Below are 7,206 nucleotides of genomic sequence, written 5' to 3' on the forward strand. Positions count from 1 at the left end.
GTGGTGGTGGCTGCACACACCTTCAATACTGGAACTCAGGAGGCAGAGGCAGGTGGATCTCTGAGTTTGTGACCAGCCTGATCTACAGAGTGAGTTCCAGGACAGCCAGGGATACACAGAGGGGGAAAAAAAAAAAAAAGCCCTGTCTCAAACAAACAAACAGACCCTATTTCCCATGTTCATCCTTTATATGGATCCAAAATTTTTCTCTCCAAATTAAAATGTCTATATTTTATTTGAGGTACCAAGAGCATGTTTGTAATAATCATTTTGGAATTTTTTTAAACTGAGAATTTTACACATGAACATTATATTTATATTTCGTTTGCGAGTCACTGAGTTTAGCCAAGGCTATGGGTTTGCATTTGGAGGAGGGTTTTGTTTTTGGTTGGCTTTAATAGAGTCTTGCTATGTATCTTCGGCTCGCCTGGCCTTTACTAGGGTCCTTCTGCCCAAGCCTCTTGTCCGTTTTCAGACCAAGGAAGTGTGGCATTTTATTTGGGGAGTTTATACATATTTATATATGAAAACACATGCAAGAGTGGATATATCTTTAAGCATTTTTTTTATGTAAGGTCAGAGGTCCCATATTTAAAAGGAAAAGGGGGCTGGAGTGGTGGCTCAACAGTCAGTAGCACTGGCTGCTTTTCAAGAGGATCCAGAATCTATTCCCAGTACCCACATGGTGGCTAACAACCATCTGTAACTCCAGTACTAGGGAATCTAATGGCCTCTTCTGGTCTCCACAGGCACAAGCCATACACGTGGCGCACAGATGTGTACGCAGGCAAAACACTCGCAAATGTTTAGTTAAAAAAGAAAGGAAGGAAGAATGAAAGAAGGAGAGAGAGGAGAAGGGGGAAGGGCGGGCTATGTGGGCACTGGAAATAAAAGCAAGTGCTGGTCTTGGCAGAATATATATTAAAATTGGAGCAATGCTGAGAAAATTAGCAAGGGCCCCGTGGTGACATGGAAATCTGTGAAGCATTCTGTATTTTTGTTTTTTTAAAGAGAAAAGGATGCAAACCTGAGCGTGCTTGGCTCAAGGTCAAAAGGAGAAGGGCATAGGAAGCGGCTGGGCATGATAGATTCGCCATTACAGTGAGTCAGGTCCACTTTAGTTGCCTACAGCGATTAACCCATCCATCTTAGGTGGCTACATAGCTACCAGCAAGATGGGTGGACATTAGTCTGGAGCCTTCCCGCATAATCAGCAGCTCGTCAAACCAAGAACGGGAGCAGAAAAGCCCTAATTACTGCTCAGGGGAACACGGATCCTAGTTCTCTCCTGAGAAGAGACAAGATGCCATTAATTGAGAACTATCAAACTTCGTTCCAAGAACCCGGACCCTTATGAGATTAATGTATAGGAAGAGGGTTTCTGATAAAGAATGAAAACATACTATTTTCTCTGCTGCAAGAGTCAATCCAAATGGGCCATCCATCAGCTGGACAGGAAGAAGTATCTCAGGATACTTAAGAAATAGTATACACCCCCCTAAAGTATAAGTGAGGCTAAAGGCCACTGTCCTTAAGAGAGCTCCAGGTTACTCTAATAAATTCTACCCATTTTCTCCCCTACTCTCTGCATCTCATTGGAATTCCTACATGGAGATTGCAGGAACCTGGGGGCTAAAGAGAGGCAGAGGGACTTAGAGTGTTATGAATCACTTGATGACCTTGGCTATCCCTTCTAAAATTAGCTAAAGAGTTTTAGCTGTAATGTCAAGAACAACTCTAAAACTATGTCTACAGTCTTGTTAAGTGAAGGAGTTGGCTCCTGTGGTGGTTGAATAGGTTTGGCCCCCGCGTAGACTCCTGTGTTTGAATGCTTGTCCCATAGGGATTGGCACTATTAGGTGTGACCGTGTTGGAGTAGGTGTGGTCTTGTTGGGGGAAGTGTGTCATTGCAGGGGGCGGGCTTTGAGGTCTCCTATACTCAAGCTCCGCCCAGCGTGGCACACAGTCTCCGTCTGCTGCCTTCAAATCAAGATGTAGAACTCTCAGCTCCTTCTCCAGCACCGTGTCTGACTGCATGCTGCCATGCTTCCCACCATGATGACAATGGACTAAACCTCTAAACTGTAAGCAGCCCCAGTGAAATGTTTTCCTTTCTAAGAGTTGCCTTTGCCATGGTGTCTCTTCAACAGCAATGAAGCGTAACTAAAACAGCTCCTAAAGGTGCCTGCCTCACATACCAGGTAATGGTTTTAGTGGATGATAGGAACTGAGATATGTTGGCATGTAGTGTGAGGATTTGTGTGAATCTGGCTAGATGAGTTAATTGGTTGTATTTATGTGCTGGAGGCTTTGGATTCCTTCAGCATTCTGGTTTTGTTTTCCCCTTTTGACTGTGGGCTTCTGTAAATCACCTCGGCCGGAAGACCCTGTTTCCCGCAGCCCTTCCCACTACGGAACCCTGTTGGTGTTGGTGGCAGAGCCTGGGGAATGCAGGTCTCTCTGTCTTATGATTAAATCTTAGGATTCTTTAGCAGGCCTGAGTCTGTGGCCTGTGCAGTTCATCTGTGCTTCTTCCTGGCCAAACTTTCCTGTGTCCCAACATGAGACCAAAGGGAAGAAGGGGCTTGCCCTTTGGGCTTAGTGCTACCCTAAAGCCTAGGAAAGCCATCTGAGAAAGCTCAGGGCACATTCCGCACAGACCACTTTACCTTCCCCCTGCCATAGCTTCTTCCCCCATGTTTACCATAGTAATTGCTAGGGTTCCAAGCCATGAGGCCAGCAAAAGCAAGAGGCTTGCTTAAGACTAGGATTGTGGTCCTTACGGTGAGCTACAGGCCTAGGGCGGCAGCATTTCTGTTCCTTGCAAAGAGCTCTTGGTTGTGACTCTGGATCTACCTATTTCTCCACTGCGGGGAGACAATCTGCCTGACAATCTCAGTAACTGGGTCTAAGTCCCCGCTTGTCATTTAGTCTCTGCTTGTCATTTGCCCATACTATTCTGGTTGGGGTAAGGAGGACGATTTGGAGCTCTTAACCTATTGGAACTGAAGCAAGGGTCTCTATGTGGTCTTCCATCACATAAATAACCTGACATGAGCCCTAATATAGGAAAATTACCCCAGATTGTACCTTCTCAAATAATGTGGAAATAGTGTAAAAAGAGGGAAGCCTCCAAGGCTGTGTTTGCTCTGTATCAGGGCTTCTTCTTGTAATAAAAGATGGCAGGCATGCTAGTGGTAAATGGTTTGTGAATGTAATGTGCGCTGTGGAAGGAAATACACGGCGCCTCTAGTTTTAGTACGTGTAGACTGCCAGCTAGCGTTTCACCATATTTCTTTCATTTTCTTTTTCTTTTACCATGTACTAATTATGAGCCTGGTTCATATTAGTGTCATTTTGTTTGGGCATTTCACCATGATATGCCTATTCATACATTTTTGTGTACACCTGAAATGTCCTCCAAGTTACCAGAAACAGAATTATTAGGTAAAAAGCTGCTAATGCTAAGAATATGTTCCTATTCTTATGCTTTTGATACAGATAAACTGCTTAGTTTGAGTGATAGCACCCCGCCCCTACCCCATACTTGGTATTTCTGTAGATTACCAAGGTTTGTTTCAAGCTGGCAATCCCCTTGCCTTCTCCTCCTAATTGCTGGAATGACAAGATGAATGAGCATGCCCTGTCAGGTTTTTCTTGGTGGCGGTAGCCTAGTCACTCTTAAAACCCTCAGAGGCACAACCTCAGTTACCCCTAAAGTTAGACTCCTGCCCTTGCCTTTAGTTTGACACAGATTATTTTATGGCATTTAATATTGTACTAATATTGTGGATTAATATTGTGACATTATTAGCACCAATGGAGATGGTAATAGGAGTCGAGGCTGGTGAGAGCTGATTTGGTTGTAGGGCAGAGTTCCTACAAATGAAATTAGTGCCTCTCTGGGAGACCCTGAGAACCGCCTTGCTCTTTCTACCTGTGTGATTGCCAGTAGATGTGATCTGAGAGAAAGGAGGCCTCCTTGTTCACTGAATCTAATGAATCTGCTCCCGGAACTGTGAGAAGAATCATTATAAGCCCCCTATATTATAGGGGTCACCAGCATGATGGTATTTTATTTTGGGAGCTGAAACGACTAAGACACGGGATGAGTCTAATTACCTACAATACCTGTAATTTCACATCCTCCTGTTGTTTCAGCTTTCTCATTAACAAAATGAGGGTAATAGTTCCCATTGCTGGTGGCTCTAAGAGTTAAAACTTCATTCATTCAACCTTCACCAAACCAGTGTCCTCTAGCACCTGTGTATGACAGGCCCTGTGCTGAGTGTTAGGATAGAGTCACAGACAAAAGCACGGAAGTCTGCTTTGCTTTGACCTTGGTGTTTTGGCAAGGACATCCATCAGGCCTGCCAAAGACATGTAAAGTGGAATAGTGAGTGACCGGACCACTGAGAGATGCTGTGGGCAGATCAACCTCATGGAAGGAAGATGACAGACTGGTTTGTGGGGGAGATTAGTGGAGGAAGTAGGGAAAAGGTGACTTGAGGGTAAGACACTAAAGGTCCAGTTGGAAGGAGAGGTACAGGAAGCACATTAAAAAAAGAAGCCTAGGCAAGGCTGAAGGGGTGAGCATGCCGGGGCTGAGAGGGTCATATGGCTGGAACAGGAAAAGCAAGCAGGAGCACGGTGCCCGACGTCCTACAATGGAGACTTGGCCAAGATAAGCCTGTGTTTGTGCTCTCAGAGCCTCAGGAAGCAGAGCGAGAATACAAGGGAAGCAAAGATAGGTTCACTGTGGAGCGCCTGAGTCCTGACCGCAAGTGTGGTAGCTGAAGGATGGGGGAAGGTGAAGAGTGGACTCCGTGACTAGTTTAGAAGCTGCTGTAAGCCCAAGAGGGTAATGGTCCAATGGGAAGGAATGAGTCATTTGAGATATTTTGTCAGTATTGTCAGTTGACAAATATGAGTACAGAATAGGGTCAGTCTCCCTGTGTGTGACCTTGTCCTGGAGTATTCTGTGGTGCAATTGTGGCTGCAGAGGTTGGGCCTGGGTAAATGTTGCTGCTGAAAGTGAGAGGACACAGGGACCTAGGGCCAGGTAATGGACACTGGGTTCTAAGCTGAAAAGTAAAGATCGGGGGGAGACAATGGTGGAGCATGTACAGGGCTCAAAGGTTTTTGTAAAGTTAGAGCAGTGAGGCAGGAATGGTTGATGGTCAGCTTGCAGGGTTGCCAGGTGATAGAGAGGGAGATCCCATGTCTGTTTCCCTAAGTGGAGGTGGGCAGGTTTCAGTGAGGGCAAAGGTGGTAGAGTGTGACTGCAAAAGCAGAGTTCCTGGCAATACTGTCTTCTCTCTCCCCCCACCTTCTGTATCAGGTCATCTCCCTTTCCCCCCACCTTCTGCATCAGGTCACCTCCCTCTCCCCCCACCTTCTGCATCCAGTCACCTCCCTCTCCCCCACCTTCTGCATCAGGTCACCTCCCTCTCCCCCCACCTTCTACATCCGGTCATCTCCCTCTCCCCCCACCTTTTTCAGCAAGTCACCTCCCTCTCCCCCCACCTTCTGCATCAGGTCACTTCCCTCTCCCCCCACCTTCTGCATCAGGTCACCTCCCTTTCCCCCCACCTTCTGTATCAGGTCACCTCCCTCTCCCCCCACCTTCTGTATCAGGTCACCTGCCTCTCCCCCCACCTTCTGCATCGGGTCACCTGCCTCTCCCCCACCTTCTGTATCAGGTCACCTCCCTCTCCCCCACCTTCTGTATCAGGTCACCTCCCTTTCCCCCCACCTTCTGTATCAGGTCACCTCCCTCTCCCTCCACCTTCTGTATCAGGTCACTTCCCTCTCCCCCACCTTTTTCAGCAAATTACTTTCTTCTCCCCGCACCTTCTACATCAGGCCACGTTCCTCTTTCTCCATCCCTGTTACTGACAAAAGGAAAATGGCCTTGTTGCTTTGTTTTTACAAAAGAGAAAGAATAGTCTAGAAAGCAGATATGTAAAGTGCTGGGTGACACCCCACAACCAATCCTCAAGGGGACACTGGATGCTGGTGCCAGCCCTGGGCTATCTCCTGGCCCTGTGCCATATTTCTTGGGGACCAGAAAATGCCCCATATGTTGGGCTCAAATTTACAAAGAAGGTTTTAGTAAAGGATCTTCAAGGTAGTTTATCATTCATTCTCTGAGACTGTATGTCCAAGAGGTAAGCCACAGTTTGGTCCTTGCTGAATCTGAATTTATCTACCTTTCAGGAAGTACATCTACTCTGTAAAGTTAGAAAGGTTAAATTGTAATCACACCTAGAAAGAGTGTATCAGTTTGCTAAGGCTGTGTAACAAAGCACTCCAAACTAAGTAATTTAAAGTCACAGAATTCCTCAGATAGTGGCTCATGCCTGCAATCCCAGCAGTTAGGAGGTTGAGGCAGGAAGATCACAGTAAATCGGAGGCCAGTCTAGGCTAGTGTGAGTTCAAGGCCAGCTTTGACCACAAGCAAATAAGAATATTAACTACCCCTCCCCCCCAGGAAAAAAATCCCACTCAAACCACAGAACTTTGTTCTCTCATGGTTCTGTCTGCTGGGTGTAGGACTGGCCGTGTGGAAACCACAGGCCCTTCTGGGCCTCTCTGACCCTCTGAGGTTTGCTTACACTCCCTGGCATCCCCTTGCCTAGCGGATGGCACAGCTGTCAGCCTCCCTTGTCACAAGCCTGGGCTTCTCTCTCTGACCTTCCTTCTTTTTATTAGGACAGGACCACGGGATTAAGAACCCATCTTATGCTGATGTGACCTTATCTTAATTAATTACACCTGGAAATACCCGCTTCCAGAAAAGGTCACATTCCTAAGTACTTGAGGTAGGATTTCACCAGAAATTTTATTTATTCACTTATTTGTGTATCTGCACGTGTAGAGAGGGGCTAGCATATTCAGTTCCTGACTTGCTGATGAAGGTGTATTTGAACACTAACTACCCCAGTATTGTGAGTTTGAAATGCTGATTCCTCAATACGAGCTAGTTCTGCATGCACTCAGTAAGGATGGGGCGAGTTTTCTTTTTAGGGGCTCAAGCTGCAGGTAGGCACAGTCTCATGGTAGAGAGGATCTGAGTCACAGCAGCCAGTGGCTGTCAGGCTTCCTTCCGGGAGGGAAGTTTTGAGGCTTATTCATTTCATTTCTATGTAGATCCTGGGAGATGGAACTATTCTGCAATTCACAGCGATCTCCCTGATGTCAGCT

At 46.4% G+C, this 7,206-nt stretch overlaps 1 non-coding gene across 1 annotated transcript; it reads left to right on the plus strand.

Moving 5' to 3' along the window:
- Nucleotides 1-897: 897 nt before the first annotated feature.
- Nucleotides 898-999, plus strand: LOC127212524 (U6 spliceosomal RNA). Its single transcript, XR_007833566.1, has one exon. It is a non-coding gene; the product is annotated as a U6 spliceosomal RNA (small nuclear RNA).
- The last annotated feature ends 6,207 nt before the right edge of the window (nucleotides 1,000-7,206 follow it).

Source organism: Acomys russatus, chromosome 30, assembly GCF_903995435.1.
Source record: "Acomys russatus chromosome 30, mAcoRus1.1, whole genome shotgun sequence".
Taxonomy (NCBI): domain Eukaryota; kingdom Metazoa; phylum Chordata; class Mammalia; order Rodentia; family Muridae; genus Acomys; species Acomys russatus.